The sequence below is a fragment of the Canis lupus genome, chromosome 14 (assembly GCF_048164855.1).
Source record: "Canis lupus baileyi chromosome 14, mCanLup2.hap1, whole genome shotgun sequence".
NCBI lineage: Eukaryota > Metazoa > Chordata > Mammalia > Carnivora > Canidae > Canis > Canis lupus.
This window is the reverse complement of record NC_132851.1, coordinates 13,214,770-13,231,972: the sequence shown is the minus strand read 5'-3', so window position 1 is coordinate 13,231,972 and position 17,203 is coordinate 13,214,770. Positions and strand designations below refer to the sequence as shown.

Sequence of the window (17,203 nt, the reverse complement as noted above, 5' to 3'; positions counted from 1 at the left end):
ATTTTAACAGAAGTGATGTGTTACAAATGTGAAATGAGAGATCTCCAAATGTGTTATACAAGTCAAAGATTGTCTAAGCTGCTGCTCTATTGAATATATTATATGCTGTTTGTGCATATTAAAATATAATAAACAAACTTGCCCTCTAAACCAAAAATAAACAGAGGGAAAATGTCATTATTTTTACTTTGCTGATTATTATACTGGTTTTCCTTTTACACATGCATTTGTTTTTGAGATTATTATATATTTTAAAAATATATAGAGCATGAGAGACACCTACTGGTTTTGTAAACCATTGAATATTTTAAGCAGCTATCAAAATTCTGTCCAGTTGGCAGCTTTTTGAAAGACTTCAGTTCATGTTTTCATTTGCTATGCATTTAAAAAAAATTTTTAATCGACTATTTTAGAGCAATTTTAGTTTCACAACAAAACTGAGCAGAAAGTTCTTAATCCCCATACACCCCCCCCTGCATCCCTGTTCTACAGTTTTCTGTATACATCCCCCACCAAAGTGGTACATTTGCTACAAGTGACGAACTTATATGGACACATCATTAACATACAAAGTCCATTCTGGTGTTGTTCATTACATGAGTTTTGACAAATTTATAATGCCATGTGTCCACCGTTATACATACAAAATAACTTAACTACCATAACAGTCTCTGTGCTCTGTCCATTCCTTCCACCTGGCTACCACTAATCTTTTTACTGTCTTTATAGTTTATTTTTTCCAGAATGTCATATAGTTGGAATCATATAATATATAGACTTTTGAGATTGGCTTGATATGGGTTTTTTTTTTAGATTTATTTATTTATTTATTTATTTATTTATTTATTTATTGTAGACTGAGAGAGAGAGAGAGAGAGAGAGAGAGAGAGGCAGAGACACAGGAGGAGGGAGAAGCAGGCTCCATGCAAAGAGCCAGACGCGAGACTCGATCCCAGGACTCCAGGATCGCGCCTTGGGCCAAAGGCAGGCGCCAAACCGCTGAGCCACCCAGGGATCCCTGATATGTATTTTTTAATATAAGAATGAATATGATACTTTACTTGGTAAATATATACATAGCATAGTTTATATATAGCTTTCTCTCCTGCACTGTACCACCACCACGTGTTTGCAGTGTTTTAATTATTGGTGCTGTGTTCACCTCCAGGCTGACCAATGTTTTTTTTTTTGTTTTGTTTTGTTTAAGATTTTATTTATTTATTTGACAGGGGGAGAGCACAAGCAGAGGGAGAGAGAGGGAGAGGGAGAGGAAGAAACATGCCCCCCTGTATGGTGGGCTCTATCCCAGGAACCTGGGATCATGACCTGAACCAAAGGCAGATGCTTAACTGACTGAGCCACCCAGGTGCTCTGACAAAAGTATTGATGTAAGTTTTAGGTTTACTTTCTTCTACCATATTTTACTCAAATTGTCAGCAGTATGAGGAGATAGAACTGAATGTTTCAGATATTAGTAATTTAAGAAACACTTTAGATGCAAACAAAAATTACTATTATACCTATAGAATAAATTTTTAAGTTGAGAATATTTGAGTGATAACTTTACCTCAGTCTACTTCAGCAGGATGAATGAATTAAAATCATTTGGTTTAAATTATATTCCCTGCTTTTGGCCAATTTTATCTTTCCTCTGTACTCTTTTGCTCTTTGCTTCTCCTATAGTCAAATCAAGGTGTTCATTTCCTTTTTCAAGATTAATTTTTGTTTTCCATACCACTCATTGTCACCTAAATAGTTAGTAGGATTTTGTTCTATATCTACTTCAATATACTAGTAGTAACTGTCTGAAGTATTGTATTGAGAAGAACTCTGTATTGGTATAATAATAATAGCCACTTAACAAACTTCCAAATACATAATGTCTCTAAAACAAGTAGAATATTCTTTCTAATTAACCTACAGCTCCAAACATGAGTTTTACCTCTTATCATTTATTCTTAATCCACTCTAATTCATTCTGATGGATCCATCATATTAACATTAGGCTTTCAAAGAAACTGATGCCACCAAATAGGAAAGAATATGGGGGATAGCATGTAGGAGATCTTTATGGGCCAATTCTGGAAGGGGGTCATATCATTTCTTCTCATAATCCATCACTGCTAGACTTCAAACCAACAGGATTCCAAAGGAGACCTGGAAAAGTAGCACTAAGGAAAAATAGAGGTTTGGTTATCTATTAGCTGGCACTGACAGATTAAATCTGAACTTTGCTGGAAACCATTGTGATACACTAGTACAGGACCATATGGCCTGGGTTCCCTGGACAATCCGGGGTCAAGTCTATCATAATAATTCAGAGTCCTAGTTTCATTCTGAAAAGTTTCCTGGGTGTATAATAAACACTGTAATGATGTTTTACATATTACCTATATGCTTTATGGGAAATGTTTCTCCAAAGCCTTTCCTGAGGCCTTAAATGTTCAACCCTACTCTATTTTAACCCACATATTTTAGACATGTGTCTCCTACATTCTTTTTCTTTTATTAAAGATTTTATTTATTTATTCATGGTAGACATAGAGAGAGAGAGAGAGGCAGAGACACAGGCAGAGGAAGAAGCAGGCTCCATGCAGGGAGCCCAGAACTCTAGGATGGTGCCCTGGGCCAAAGGCAGGGGCCAGACCACTGAGCCACCCTGTCTCCTCCTCCATTCTTTCCTTCTTGACTACCACACTTCAGTAGACTTTTTGTCTTGTTCTAAGTACAATATTTATTTACCCCCATCAGCCTGTCATTCAGACTTTCTCTGTTTTATTGCCAGATGTTTTATATATGTAGATGGAAAACACTACTTCTTACTTCTTTGTAATTACTTTGTCTTTAACTTCTTTGCAAATGGAATCTCTGGCCATCATCAAATGAAATACTACTTTAAATGAATGTCATGATTTCCAAAGTCAGTCTACATAGCATTTGGCATTATTGACTTTTCCTTTTTCTTTGAAATATCCTTCTTCTTCCTATAATTGTTTTGGTTCTATACCTCTCTGCTTCCTTCTTTCTTTGCTTTTTAAATTCTGCTTTCTATTACTATTCCTTTGAATGGGTGCTCCCTCAAATTTATCCATGTCTCTTCTTTAGTTAGAAATGTGTGGTAGTTCTGAGTAGGTATTGTAAAAGCAATCTCATCAAATTCTTTGGTGTTCTGCTATTATGCAGAATTTCTGCAATCTGACAATGCCTTGTGACTAGGCTTTTCTTCTTAAAAATATTGGCAGCAATGAGTAGTTGCCGGTTGATTATACAATAAGAGGTCAATATGAAGCAAATAAATAAATAGACTTCTGAGGAAAAATAAAAATAAGAAACAAAAAAGCAACATAATAAGAAAAATCTCAATAAATGGGATACTAAAATTTTAAAATGAGTGTAATTAATATAACCAGGGAAGTAAGGTAATATCTTGTTCTAGAAACAACAAGAATCACTTCTTTAAAAATATTTTATTTATTTATTTGACAGAGAGAGGGAGACAGCACAAGTGGGCAGAGCAGCAGGCATAGGATGAGGGAGAAGTAGGCCTTTCAATGAGCAGGGAGCCTACTGTATAGCTCTATCCCAGGATCCTGGGATCATGACCTGAGCCAATGGCAGATGCTTAACTTACTGAGCCACCCATGTGCCCCAAAGAATCACTTAAAAAAAAAAAAAACTGACTCGTAATTTGAGTGTTTGTTGCCTAATCATCACTCATTCTTGCTGTTTCATCTACTTACAGAGAAACACATTTGTTCAGCTATTACTCCATGTGACCATGGGGAAAAAAAACCCATTCTCTTTCTAGAATGAGCCTATCATTCATCAATACTAATTATTTCACTCTTTGTTTTAGAAAGGTGACTTCATTCTTTGCAATCTGATATAGTGGGGGGCTTTATAGTTCATGCTTCAGGGCTATTTGGGTGACTTTTTGTTCATTTCTATTTTGTTTTCCTCAATTTGTTTACCCTTCTTATTCTTGTTAAACTTGAAATGAAAGTATTTAGCCTCAAAGTGGATTGGCTGCCATTTTTAAACCATGAGGAAAAACAAGCTTAAAATCATACAAACATCAAAGAGTAAAACAAAGAAACCAACAGACCAAAGACAGACAAAAAAGCAAAACAATATGACAAAGAAATGGGAACTAGGAGACGTAATTAAGCCAATTTCTATTTCTCTAAGCTGAAACAGAAGTGGAAACAGCACTTGTTATGATAGATCCTAGACATAATGGATACAAGTGAAAAGTTAGCTATTGCACCAGAAGGTGGAGCATAGGAATTTTCACAGAACATAGCACAAATATATAAAGATTTGGGAAAGGTTTACCTAGTTAATGTTAAATTGTAAAAATGTAAATGCTTTATATAATATTTTCTTAATGAGAATTATAGAAGGGGAAGTTTTAGCACTCATGCTTCCATATTGTGTATAATAACCTCGATCTTATTATATTAGACTACATTTTGTAAGCAAGCATGTTTTGGGAACAATTTAACATAAACATATAAAACGTCCCAAGTCCATAAAACACAGTTGGGGAAGACAAACAAGCTTTTATTTCCTTGAAGGGTCTTGGTCTTTTCATTTTATGCCTCATATTGGGTTGGCATTATTTATTATCTTTTCTGAGAAAAATAGAGTTATTTGAGTTTTGAATGTAATTATCATAGATTTGAGGAAATATTCAATTTCATCTTTGTTGGGAATTATAGGACTTATTTCATTACTAACAGTGTATACTCGAATACTTGCATTTTTCTATTTAGCTTTAAAAAATCAGATGTTTTTCAGTCTGGTCTTTATAAAAAATGTTTGAAAAAATCCACTATTCTCTAATTTAGATGTATTTATTAGGATTTTCAATTTTTTCTTCAGACAATTTTTAGATTTGTTTCATGGATTTTCTTGCTGTCTTCATCGAAGATTAATTTCTCTTATTTCTCTTTCCTTCTCCCTTTCTATATGTATAAAGGTTAATATAATTTATATACATAAGCTTAATGTAGATAATATGCTTAATACATTCATATAGATGCTTAATATAATTTTAGTTATTGAATAGAGTTGAGTTTTATAATTTCATAATTGCTTAATATTTTTCTTTATATACCAATAATATTATTCAATCCCAAAATTAATAATATGTTGGTAGCTTCAATTTAAAAGTATTTAAAAAATAAATGCCCTTAAATATGCTCTTGTTACTTGGGAATAAATATTCCCTATAGGTTCTTATGTTTTACTTTTCATTAAGCACAAAATTTGTTGGATTTTTGTGTTCATGTTTAAACTGAGCCATATTAAAATTTATCTTGGCCAACTTTTATTAGTAGATGGTGCTTTATTCACCTATGCAGTACAATTTGTACTAGTTCAGATGCCAGTTTCAGTTTTGCAATGTATAAAAATGTATTACAATCACTACTCATTAGTACCACCATCACACACCCTGGCACCCCCACCATACACGGACATAAATCTTCCCCCAGCATATTCTCATGGGCTTGTGGATATGTTAATAGAATTATTGAATAACTGATTGAATAAATTGATAAATAATTTGGTGATTAGTAACCAAGATCAATTTATGTATTATACTTACTGATGTCTGAATATATAGCATTTACTTATCAATAATGTTTTGATTTAGATTTTGCACAATTCAAACTTTTGTTTGATTTCCTAAAAGTAATTTATGTATGAAAAGCTCCAAATGATGCTTTTCTTATGTAATTTATTCCATTAGCCTATCATATTTTCTGCTTAACATTATTTCCATAAAACTATTTATTTGGGAGACCAAGAGCAAAATCCTATTTCTTTCTTATTCAGTCATATGGCTGATATTTAATTAAAAACAAAAACTGATTATAAACTAATGATTCAGAACATCCCCCTAGGGGATCAGAGAGGAAAGCTGACATAATATGACAGATGCTTTCTTTCAACCGCTAGTTACAGGAAATACATTCTAAATATGAAAGTCAATTTATTTTCAGAAAATATATTACGGGCGTAGTAAAAACAAAATTAAACAAATATCTTTGAAAGAGGGAGACATCAGGGTTATGAATAGTAAATCACTGATATTTGACCTGGAAAAAAAATAAAGGAATAATATGCTTCATCAATTGTTCATTCTCTTTGACAGTGAATTACAACAGGAGAAAATCAGACTTTTATGCAATGGATGTTGATGCATTTTTAGAAGCCAAAAGTAAATAGCAGCCTCAGTTAGCAGAGATTCTTACCACTTCCAATCTGCACAATGTATTTTGATTGAATATAGATACTTGTGACTTAGTAAGATAATTGAAAAGGGAAAAAGTGCCATTTTTATTTCATATCAAAATCCTTTTATATGTAGTTATTATTTACATTGAGTGTACATGTATGACAGAAATGTGAAAACGAGGGAAAACTTATCAAATAAAGATCTTATTACAGATACTAGAATCATGGACTTTAGGAGACATACATCTTTATAATAGTTACATAGTAAAGATACTTGCATAGAGGACAGAAGATTATGAACATCTATCCTAAAATTTGGCATGCCAAAAAACCAAGTTACTAATGAAGGAGAAGCTTTTGGGGATCAATGAAGATAAAACAAAGTATATGATACATCAGAATTAGTTTTGAATGAATCTATGCTTTCTTGTTCAAATAGATAAAAATAAACTTGTAGAAGATGTAATTTGCAGAAAGAGAATATATGCAACACCACTATTTGTTTTTGTTTTTTATTGTTTTTGTTTTGCCTTCCAGCAGGAGATGGCCAAGTGCCAGGATTTGGGCTGATAGGAATTGTGTTATACATTTTCTGGGATGTATTTTAACTTTCCTGCTATAGTCATTCCTTTTTCTCCTCTCCTTTCTTCCTGGTGGAATGCAGACTATAGTAAAGGTACAGGATTCGTATTAAGGTTGCATATAATAAAACTGAGAAAAGGAAAGGAGAATCATGCAGATAGAGGACCTGCTATAGATGATCCAGAGAACTGACAGTCTTCGTAAGGCTTCTTCTCATCATCTTTTAGAGTCTCATCCTTTAATGTTTAGCTGCATTCCATTATTTTGAGACTAAGTCACACAGGATAACCAATACAGCTTATTTTTTTCTTATGATTCAGTTCCACTAGGTGTAAGTGGATAGTATAAATGCAAAGTTGCTCAGAGGACAAACAATAGCATAAGAAGAGTAAGGAGATAATTGAAGGAGAAATTTACTAAGCAATAATAGGGGCAAAATCTCTGGGAAGCAGAAAGCCAGGCTTGGATACGATACAATATTGAATAAGTACCTTGTCCCAGAGTCTTAACTGAACCCAAGTTTGTTTGCTGGACTTGCAGTAAAGCTAACCACTGACACATTTACTGTCAGCCAAGAAGGTTTATTTGAGAGGCAGCCAAAGAAATGGGAGGACAAGACTCAAATCCGCCTCCCTGAAGGGCAAAAGGGCATGAGAGTCAGGGCTTTTTAAAGGCGAACTAAAAAAAAGGTTTGGGTATAGAAGAGACAAGCTCCTGTCACTCAAAATCAGGGAAAAAAAGGTTACTAAGTGAGAGAGAGTTTAAGTTATTGTATTGTGCTCAAAGAGAAGGTCTGTAGTCATGACAGGTTCTGGCCTACGTCTTGGTAAAGACTTGAGTCCCTATAAAACAACTAAATCAGCATTTTGTTGTCATGATGCCAGGCAAGAATGTTATCTATAAAAACATGGTGGCAAGCCACATTCTGAAAATAGATTTGAGTAAAAAGTTGCATTTGTATTTATAGGTCCTATTAACTCTTCAATTGCCAGTTTCAGCCACATGCTGAATTCTCACACTTGCAACCACTCAGCACTAATTCAACAACTCATAAAAGATGCACTGTGCCAGGGTGCCTGGCTGGCTCAGTCAGTAGAACATGTAGCTCTCAATCTTGGGGTTGTGAGTTCAAGCCTACACTGGATACCTTTTTAGGTTACTTTTGGAAAAATGGAGTGTGAGCTCAGATTACCCCTACACCTAGATGCCAGAAGTTTTGTCTCTACAAAGGAAAGGAAAAGCATATTTCAAATGAAAAATTTCATTTATTTCCAGTGTTGAAGATGACATTGAAAACAGAGCAAATTTACTATTATCGTAAGTGTTGGTTTCCAACTAGATCATTCATTCATCCGTTTCTTTATACATTCGTTGAACACAAATGCACTTAGCATGCAGGTATTTATTTAGTGGTGTGACTATAGCAAACAACTGTGGTGCCAACAAAACAGTCGAATTCATCAGTGCATAAGTTATTATCTAAAGATATGTAGAAGCACATTAGACCAGGGCTTCTTAAACACAATCGCATACAAATCCACTAGAGGTTTGTTAAATTCTAAGTCTGGAGTGCAGCCTGAGATTTTGCATTTCTAGGAAGTTCCCAGGTAGCACAGATGCTGCTGGGTTACAGACCACACATTTTTATTACTTCTTTTTCTTTTAAAAAATTCCGGTCTAGTTAACATACAGTGTAATATTAGTTTCAGCTGTACAATATAGCGATTCGACAGTTCTGTACATTACTCAGTGCTCATCATGTTCCAGCCCATACTTTGAATAAAAAGGCTTTAGATAGTGGGAAAGAAAACAATTTCAGTAACTTGAAATTCATAGTAGTACTGATATTTTGACTTAATTCATAATATTAGAACAATAAGGTCTTGAGAAATTATATGTATTTTTATCTACATATTGGGAATTTCCTATATTTGTTATTTACAACAACTTATAATGTTCTGTAGTTTAACACTAAGGTTGCCTTTCTTTTCCAAATTATATCTGTAAAATGATTCTTCTCAATTCACTTTAGACTGTTAAGATGGAATTAAAAATTTTTCTTTATTCTGGTCCTTTTCTGGGATCTGCTAATCTCTAACTTATTCATCAGCCTACCAGGAAAATAATATTATACTGATTGCTATTAGTTTAAGTTTCGTACAACACTTTTCAATTCTTGTGCTATTTTTGTCATGTAGTTTACCTTATGTATACTATGATCATACAATGAATTACTGTATTCTCTTTAGTTAGTTAACTTTTAAAGCCATTAAAAATATAGCTTTAAAGAAAAAAAAAGAAAAACAATTTTTCCCTCCATTTAATTCATTCCAGCACACTGTATTTCTTTGTGCTAGCCGAGGTTTTCTGACAATTAATCTTTTCATTTTGTTCATGTGAGAGTTGTTATTTCTCCATTCTCCATAATCTTTCTAGTTTCTATTTAAGCATCCATATGTTCAAGAAGAATGAAATTATATATTTTCTTTGGGCAAAGAGAAACTTAGAAGTCTTCAATATATAGAAAACCTCTGATTTTGATTTTATCTGTCTGAAGGTAGGAGTAATATCAGAAGGGAGTCTTAAAGTCTAGTGTAAGCATGAAAATAGAAAATTTGTAATTTTTTGAGGTAGAAAAAATAAAGAAGTAAATGAAGATTACTTCAAAACTGGAAAATAAAACAGGAATTTTTTTAAGAATTGTCATTGAGTGTGGGAAGCAAGTTTGGAAGTGAATTCTATAGAAAATTACTTAATAATAATATACGAGAAAATCATGTTAAATATGTTAACTAATATTTTGAGCACTTGCTATTGAGACTATGTGAATATTTGTACACCATTTGCCTTGTGTTAAGGTAAACTATGCAGTTACATATGTTCATCAGTTAAAAAAGTGGGCATGATACATATTGGTTCAGGATTTAGCAAGGCTGATGCTGTATGTCTAAATCATATAGAACTTTAACCATATAAATGGGACAAAAACATAAAAAGAAGATGCTGGGGAGCCAGAAAATCCAGTAGCAATTAATCAACACATAGGGAAATAGCAAAATGTAATTAACTATTTTAAATAATTAGAGAAAATTAGAGAATCAAATATGAGATCCGAGTTAGATTCAGGAAAGAATACATAAATCTGGAGTATAAATTGATATTTATGAAATGATGTACATAATACTAACACTAATTAGGCTAACTAGAAGAAATGATAAATACAGAGAACTTACCATTTATCAAGTACACAGTATGATCCTGGCAATGCACTTAACATGTATCATCTCAAATTTTCAGAAGACCTTGTGTCATAACTATGGGGAAAATTGTACAGAATTATGTACATCAGAAAATAAAGAGAATACAAGTGTATGGTTATTGTAAATTCATTTTTGCTTATTTTTTAATGGGAAGTCCTGAATATATTTAGCTTCCTGGATTTGCTACCATTAAAGGGACTTTAAAGATGTAATTCCGTGAAGTTCAGATAAATTTATTTAGTATCTAGGATGGTATCTGATTTGGCATTTAACAAAAGTACTAATAAAAATAGTACTAGTAATAATATTTCCTATTTATTGACAGCTTACTGTTTTTTTCAGTAGTGGTCTATTCTTTTTATATACCATTATTTCATTTAATTCTCAACAAACTCTGAGACTTAATGTAACTCTGTACCATTATACAATCTTTATCTTAGAAAAGGAGGGCAGGACATTTTGTAGGAGAGAGCTGGACACCATAAGACTAACACTGGCTTATTCTCTAGAGATTAATTTTATATATTTAAACAAGAGAAAGGGATAAAAGGAAGGCATTTTCTGTTTTACATTGTGCTTTATGGTATGACAGTGTTTGCAAGCTTGCTATTTTGTAATATGCTTACTGGAATTGGAGGAAGCCCAGTAACCAGAATAATATACAAAATATATGCCAAAATAATATTAGTAAAAGCTATACTTGGACAGCATTACTGACCATAACCTCAGAGATTAAGAGAAGCAAAAGTCACCTCATGAAGAACAGAATCAGTGACCAGGTCATGCCCAGGAAAGTAGACCAAGAGTGTTTTATCTTACAAACCTAAGTTTGAAGCAAGTGTGAGTCTTTTGTTTCTGATTGGACATTTAAAATGATTTACATCTGATGATTTCAAGTGTAATTATAACTCTCTCATTGAAAAAGCTGGACTTTTTCAAGAATGAAAGCAGGAAACTAATATTCTTTCACTTCTTCCATTGATTATTCTGTTAATGAATTCTTTCCTGCTTCTTGTATGAAATCTTGAATAGGTACTCTTACCCTTTTGTTTTTTACTCTCCAAGTAATAGTAAATATACTTATATCCCAGTAAAGTATCAAAATAGCAGAATTTCAATGTTTTCCGTTAAAGATTCTCCATTCTAAAAAAAAAAAAAAAAAAAAAGATTCTCCATTCTAATAGTTTAGGGACACTTCATGTTTGAAAATCTTTAGTAGCAGAGGTATTAAGGAGAATCTGCATATCTTATTTGCTATTTTCTATTATATAGTCCATTTTTTCTGCATAGGGGTTTTAGTAGACCCAAAGAAAATGGAATAGAGATAAAAGATAAGAAAGATCTCGGGCACCTGTGTGACTCAGTAGCTAAGCGTCTGACTCTTGGGGAAAAAAAAAAAAGAAAAAAAAATGTTACTTGGTTTAAGTTTAACCCAATTAAAATTCAGATTTGATTACCTTTGATGTGGGGGATGTCAGCTGATGCCTTTTCAAGCTGCTTGATGTGACTTCCACTTAGTTTCTGGGCTCCTATCTTTTCATTTGTTGGAGTCCGCATTTACCTCCCAATAGCTCACTTGAAGAGAGACTCAGAATTCCAGGCTAGCTCCATTCAGCAGGGCCTGCATATTGTTCACTGAAAATATTTAATCCTGACCATCTGATAGTTTAAAGGGCAACTTTTTCTGTTGTAGCTCCTAGGGTTTGTTTGTTTGTTTCTTTTCCTACCAGTTAAAGCTATCTTCTTATTTCTATATTATTTTTTGGGAAGTAAGCAAAAAAAGATCTGTCCCAATTCCTGTGACACACTCCTGAGTTTCAAAAAAAGGAATTTAAGTCTATTGAGGATCCTTCACTCATTTGCTCAGAGTAAGGACAAAATGTTTTCTTCTACCCTTCTATGTAGATAATGAGGTAGGATGGAGGTGAGAAGGAGTCACTGCTTCACCAGCAGAGGCAGATCTGGCTGCGGCTGGATGTGTATCGATAGATCTTGGCAATTTTCTTAGTTCAGTTTCTTCTGGATAACTTGGAATTCCTAGACTCCAAGGTATACGGAGGAAGAAAGTAATTCTGAGATTGTGCATTTTATAATCAACTCGTTTCTCTCTATTTGGGGAGGGAGAGTGAAGAATGCACCCCAGAATGAAAAAACGTGTAGATTGACCACTCCGGATGTTTAAATGTAAAAGAGAGGGCTATAGTGAAGAAGTAGGTAGCACACTTGGTTGTGATGATCAGTAAATCTTGCAGTACAAGAGATAGTGATGCACAGTTGGACATGGAGAAGGAAACTAGAGGGTAAAAATAGATATAACCAACACATCCTCTGCACTTTTATGTTGAGCAAGGAAGCTGACTATAGTGGTCTATTACTGTTCTTTATATAAAAGAGCAAGTTGTTACTTTGGCAATTTATCATGCTATTTGTTAAAGTACTTTATTTTTTTGTAGGAAAATTGGCTTGATGGATAAAGATGAGCTTTTCTTATTTAGATGTTCACTTTTGTGACAACTTTAAAATACATTTTGATCATTTTGTGTTTCTCAAGTTCAGTCTCTGTGGGAAGCAATCTATTATAAGGCAGATTTGTTCAACAGGTCTTGCAGAGTTTCACAAATTCCTCCCTCCAGGGTTGTTATTTTTGGTGGTAGGAAACATAAAGAAAACCATTAAATAAAAGTAAGAAATGGATATAAAACATACACAAGAAAAAACAATCTTTATCTTTATTTTATACATTTATAAACATAGAGGTCAGCCCCGAAGAAAACTCATCCGTTGATTACCAAAATTTGACTTAGCTTTATCAAAATTAAGTTAATGCATTTTAGATAACATCTCTCCATTAAACAATTAAATGACAGTATTTCTTTCAAAAGTATTTGTATCTTTTTTTATTGTTTTGAATAAGAATTATCATACCAACCACATAGGAAATTACAATGTTAGTATACTAAGATCATTCCTAGACCACACTCCTATTAAGATAAAATAATCTAAATAAGTCTCAATTTCCTCATAGCCATTAATGAACAAATCAGCTTTATGAGTAAACAGGATATAATATTAGGTAGGAAGTCAAATAACCAACAGACACTCTCATCATATATTAGAAACAGTCTGAATTTCGAGATCTTCTGTTGAGTCTTTAAAAGTATACCACATTTCAGTTTAACAGATTTTTTAAGGAAAGAAATTTGCTTTGGTTCAGAGAGTAGCAGTATAATTCAGTGGTTGGGTAGAGGCTCTGAAGTCAAAATGCCTGGGTTCAAAGCCCAACCTTGTAACTTATCAATGATGAGACTTGGTGCACATAACTTTGCCTTTTTTGGCACAGTTTAGTTTCTTCATATACAGCATTAGTATAAATAGTACTACCTACCTTATGGGATTTTTGTGATAGTTCAATTCACTAATCGATATGAGCTTCAGACAGCATATGCCAAACAGTAGGCAGTTTATACAGTTTATAAGTGATTACTATTGGTATAATTGGCATCTTCTTTGAGGAAACAAGATTACATCATGGAAAGATACTTACCGTTATATCAGGGAGAGATACTTGGTTTCTGGTGCTTATCAGGAGAACATAAATCATATTTTTTGCCTACAGGTAGTTCTCTCTTCTGTGCACCTCTGTACTACTATTTAAGTCCTCAACACCTTTCTTTTTTTTTTTAACATTTTATTTATTTATTTATGAGAGACACAGAGAGAGAGAGAGGCAGAGACACAGGCAGAGGGAGAAGCAGGCCCCATGCAGGGAGCCCGACATGGGACTCGATCCCGGGTCTCCAGGATCAGGCCCTGGGCTGAAAGTGCCGCTAAACCGCTGAGCCACCCGGGCTGCCCCCTCAGCACCTTTCTAATCCTTCTTCCTGCTTCATTGAGAACATTAGTCTCTCTTTTTATCTACATTTCTTTCAGTTTTAGGGGATGGGATAGCTTATTATTTAAGAAGTCATTCCCCCAAACCCTGGATAACATTTCCACATACTGTTTCCTGGGCTCTGCTACTCAGTCATTTGCCATGTCTATCTGCTAAGTAGTTCCGCTGCTTTTCTCACTCACTTTCTGTCTTTAACTTATGTGCATATTCAGCTATCATCATTCCTATTTATACCCCTGCGATCTTTCCTGAATCCCGCATTACCTTTCAACATTGTCCAGTCTTTTATCTCCTGCTTCTGGCCAGTACTTCTAAAGATTGTTTCATATGTTGCACTCTCTACTGGCTCATTTCCAATCCTTGTGTTTATCTCTGGTTTTTCTCTTGAATTAATCCCATTAATAGCAGTCACAACTTCCACATGGCTATGTGTAAGCAGCAAGTTATCAGCTTTTCTTATTGTACATCACTGTCAAATCACATTGCAATATGTGACACACTTATTCCCACACCTCCACTCTCTGAATCCCATGACATACTCCTGGTTCTTCACACCTTTGTACATAATAATTCAATGATGTATCTTTTATTGGCATTTATTGCTTTGCACATCACTTAAAGATTGATCTTTTTGCGGATGCCTGGGTGGCTCAGCGGTTAAGTGCCTGCCTTTGGCTCAGCTCAGGGCATGATCCTGGAGTCCCGGTATTGAGTCCCCACATCAGGCTCCCTGGATGGGGCATGCTTCTCCCTCTGCCTATGTCTCTGCCTCTCTCTCTCTCTGTCTCTCATGAATAAATAAATAAAATAAAATAAAAAGATTGATCTTTCTTAGGATTCTGACACAAACACTACTTTTCTTTACTCTATCCTGCAGGATAAAATTCTTCATTCCTTTGACTTTCCCTACCAATTCCATATATTTATATTTTTATGGTCAACATAATATTTATATACAATAAAATGCACAGGTTTAACATATATTGCTCAATGAGATTTGACAATGTAACCCTAATCAAAATATAAAATACTTTATTTATCCTAGAAAGTTACCTATGATGCCTTTTAAATGTTTTAGGTATTGAAATATTGAAGTTGATTTAAATACTTTAGTTGAATAAAAATAAAAACAAATTGTATCAAAATTTGTGGAATTAACTAAATCACTGTTTAGAGGGATTTTTTATCTTTAAATACTTAAAATAGAAAAGAAAAATTGTCTCAAATCAAAAGTGTAATATCCCTCATACAAAAAACAAAAGGCAAATTAAACCCAAATTTGGTAAACAGAAGGAAGAAAATAATAAAGAACAGCAGTCAGTGAAACTCAAAACAAAATGAGAGAGGCCAATCAGTTAAACCAAATATTAGTGCTTTGAACATAAGAAAAAATTGATACAATTAACTATACTGATAATAAAAATTGATAAATCTTTAGCTGCAATGGAGGGAGAGAGAGAGGGAGAAATTACCATTATTAGGAATGCAAGACAGAGCATGAATATGGATTCTATTGATATCAAGAGGACTATGAGAGAATATTATATGACATCATGCCAACAAATTTGCCATCTTAGATGAAATGAATAAATTCCTTGAAAGATACAAACTACTGAAGGTTACTCAAGAAAAAAATATGCAACTACATAACTTTATACATATTGATATTGAATACTTTAATTAAAAATATCTTCACCTAAATACATGTGCATACAGATGCACACACACAAACTGTTAGACCCAGATCACTTCACTGATGAAATCTCACATTTAAAGAAGAAATAATACAAATTATATCCAAACTTTCCAGAAAGTAGAAGAAAAAGTAACATTACCCAATTTATTGTGTGTAGTGTTATCCTTTCCTTTCTAGTCTTCAGACTTTGTAATTTCTGAAATTATATCTTCAAGTTCACTGATTATTTTGCTATTTCTAATCTGATGCTGAATCCTTCAACAGCATTTTTATTTGTTAGTGAATTTTTCAGCTCTACGATTTCCTTTTACAAAGTCGTGTTTAAATTTCTATTGAGATTCTCTACTTTTTTTTTTTCATTATAGTATATCATCCTTCAAGCTTCAAAAGTATACTCATTTACTCTGTAAACTTAACTCCTTTAAAGTCATCATCTACTTGATCCAACATCTAATCCACTGTGAGTCAATTTCTACTGACATCTTTTCTGGATGTTGGGTCATACTTTTTTTGTCATTGCATGTTTAGCAATAAATATTTGGTCGGAAACTGGACATTATAAATGATGTTTTGTAGCAACTCTGTATTCTATCATGTTCTGTGAATTATTATCTTTTATTTCTAGTATGTGAATAACTTGCATGGCTTCAAACTGTAAAGTCTATCTTTACAGATAGCTGCTGCTATCTCTGCTTTAATATTATGGCTTCTTACTGCTACATTTTTTTTTTAATCTGTCCCTTGGATGTTTCCCTTATGCTTGAAATAATTGCTACTTAGTTGAAGATCTAGACAGAGATGGGACTTACCCTCTCTGTGATTTCTTTGCTTCTGAGATTGCCCCCTCATTTTCAGATGCTCTCCTTCCTTCAGAATCTGCACTCCTTAATCCAAAACCATTCAGTGTCACATTTCTGCCACCTGAGCTGTGAACCTTTGAGGATACAGTCAGTTAAGGAAAGCAACAGTCTGACAGACTGGCTCTAATTTTCAAGAATAGAACTCTCTTTGGTCTCTGTCTTTTTTTTTTTTTTTTTTTTTTTTTAACCAAGGAGACAGGGATGCCCCTCATGCATGCATAATTTAGCTTTCAATCAGATATTTTGGGAAGATTGTACTCATTTGGTTTTCACTGTTTCTGGGATTCTCTCACAGACAGGATTTCTGTATAACCAACCTTTCATACTGCTTTCCAAACCCTCATTCTGACCTGTCATACCTTTAATAGGTAAGGCTGTGGTTTTTCCTATTAATTTTTGTTTTCCTTGGAGATTAAATAGTGCCCTTGAGCCAGGAAATCATGAATTCTCATTAAATATTCCATGTAATTGCACTTGTCTCTAACAATTAAACTATTATCCAGCTTTTTTTTTTTTTTTTTATCCAGCTTCTGTTATATTCTGGACACTGTCTATTGTCTAACTTTGTACCTCCCCTTGGTTTTTATATTTGTTTTGCAGAAAGATCACATTATCATTCATCTCTTGGCATTACCAAAAGGTTTTTTTGTTTGTTTGTTTGTTTGTTTGT

General features: G+C 33.6%; 1 long non-coding RNA gene across 5 annotated transcripts in view; it reads left to right on the top strand.

Moving 5' to 3' along the window:
• The window catches only part of LOC140603729 (uncharacterized), a 208,132-nt gene that overhangs the window by 26,386 nt on the left and 164,543 nt on the right, over nt 1-17,203 (top strand). For all 5 annotated transcript variants that reach the window (XR_012006709.1, XR_012006708.1, XR_012006705.1 and 2 more), the window contains exon 4: nt 857-1,388. This is a non-coding gene — a long non-coding RNA (uncharacterized lncRNA). The remainder of the gene's footprint in view (nt 1-856; nt 1,389-17,203) is intronic.